The 2,098-nt window shown below is 39.3% G+C and overlaps 1 pseudogene; it reads left to right on the top strand.

Moving 5' to 3' along the window:
- Positions 1 to 727: 727 nt before the first annotated feature.
- On the top strand, positions 728 to 1,228 carry LOC116635749 (annotated as a pseudogene).
- Positions 1,229 to 2,098: the final 870 nt, after the last annotated feature.

Below are 2,098 nucleotides of genomic sequence, written 5' to 3'. Positions count from 1 at the left end.
TTTCCTGCTGTATGTAGCCATATCTTGAAGGCAGTAGGCACAGTCCTGCCTTATGGCCCTTGGGCTGCCGTTCCTTCTTCTAGAATGCTTTCTCCTCAGTAGTCACTAGGCTTGTTTCCTCATCTTCTTGTGTTTATTCAAATGTCATTTTTCCTAATGAGGCCTTCCTTAAGTAACATATTTAAAATCATAATCCCCCTGCCCCTCTACATCATAATCCTCTTCCTTGTTGCTTAATTGTTTTTTGTAGGGTTCATCCTTCTAACATTCTCTATAATTGATTTGGGTGTGTTTTTGTTTTGTTTTGTTTACTACTTATCTCCCTCTCCCCCCATTATAATACCAGCTGCCAGAATGCAAAGCTTTTTATTAGTTTTGTTCACTGCTGTATTCCCAGTGCCTAATATAATGCCTGGTCCATAGCTGACCCTTGATAAATATTGTTTGAATGCATGAATAAAAGTTTTCTTCCTGGAAAGAAAGAATTATGTTTCTTATAGAGAAATAATGTTAGCTATATCAGCAAACTGGCTAGCCCAGTGGACTGATGTAACCCCTAGAGTGGTAGACAAAATAAAATGTCCTTTTTGGAGACCCCCGACCCCGGATGCAGTCCTGTGAGTCATATCGGGGAGCTCCGTCTCCACCTCCACCTCCACCTCCAGCAGGAAGTCATTATGTGACTAATACATTTTCATCAGATTTCCTCTGATTTATCTGATGTATATGTGTGAGAATAATGTGCACTGCCAAGAACTGTGGAATTAGGTTCCAGCCTCCAGCTATTTTCTTAATCTATGACAATGAAATGAAGGGGAAAGTTGCCAATGCATCATGCCAGTCCGAAAATTTCAAAGTTTTCAGATTGCACCAGAGCTGCTGAAAAATTAAAGAATCATCCATGACACAAGAATTACCTTGAACAAGTGTCCCGGAGGCAGCTAGAGAAGTTATTCAGGTTTTTTACGAGGTTACTTGTGGGGGCAAAGTTTAGTTGAGAAAATGGAACAAATTTCAACAGGAAACAGCAATTGATCCTGAGGAAGACCTGAACAAACTAGATGAAAAGGAACTTGCTAAAAGAAAGAGCATCATGGATGAACTTTTTGAGAAAAATCAGAAGAAGAAGGATGATCTGAATTTTGTTTATGACATCGAAGTTGAGTTCCCTCAGGATGAACAACTGCAGTCTTGTGGCTGGGATACAGAGTCAGCTGATGAGTTCTGATATCAAAATCTCACAAGAATTGATTTTGCTAGCAGAAAATCCATGTTTATTCAAAGGATGTATGAACATGGTTCTAGAAAAATCTGTAAAGAACACTAAATGTACATGTTGGGTCAAGTTTGGATTGACCAGGTTACTTTTCAAAACCAGGACATGTAGAGTATCTACTGTGTAGATGTGTGAGGAATATACGAAAACCGGAATATAGGAATCTGCCTTTAAGGAGCTTACAATCTAATTGGAAGATAACTCAAAAACTTGTGAAAAGCTAATTAACAGAATTACGCAGCAAAAAGATTAGAGCCAAATGCCTGATGAAGGTTAAAGAGGGTCAGAGCCTAGATGACCATAGGGTAGAATAGTCAGGGAAGACTGTGTCCTTTAGTAGAGAGATAGGACTTTGGCTGCTCCTTGAAATGATAGTGTTTGGATAGAAATTCTTTATATAGAATTCCAGATGAGAGAAAGTGGGAGAAAAAAAGGGAGGAGGGTAGTGGTAAAGAGATAGGGATTAGAGAATTTTATTTGAGGAACAGTAAGCAAATTATAGTTTGGTAAGATTGGAGGGCGTGTATGGTTACCAGAGGATTATCCTGTGTGCAATATGTCTTTATATGTATTTAACTCTGGAGTGGGAGAGTAGCCCTACTGAATACCCTGCAGCTGCAAGTGGATGTCATTTGATGGACAGCAGGGGAATGCTGCCGCTCCAGGATCAGGAAACCTGTACTAAAGATATTCTGAAACCCTGAAGCTCTTCCCATAAATAAAGAGGTTTGTTTGTAAAATGGGAAATGTAGCCGTAACGAACGAATAATAGGCATTTCCAGTTTAGGTCTATTCATGAGTTTGGATCTACAAAGAGAAGAT

This window comes from Phoca vitulina, unplaced genomic scaffold, assembly GCF_004348235.1.
Source record: "Phoca vitulina isolate PV1807 unplaced genomic scaffold, GSC_HSeal_1.0 scaffold11, whole genome shotgun sequence".
Taxonomy (NCBI): domain Eukaryota; kingdom Metazoa; phylum Chordata; class Mammalia; order Carnivora; family Phocidae; genus Phoca; species Phoca vitulina.
This window is presented reverse-complemented; position numbering and strand designations above follow the sequence as displayed.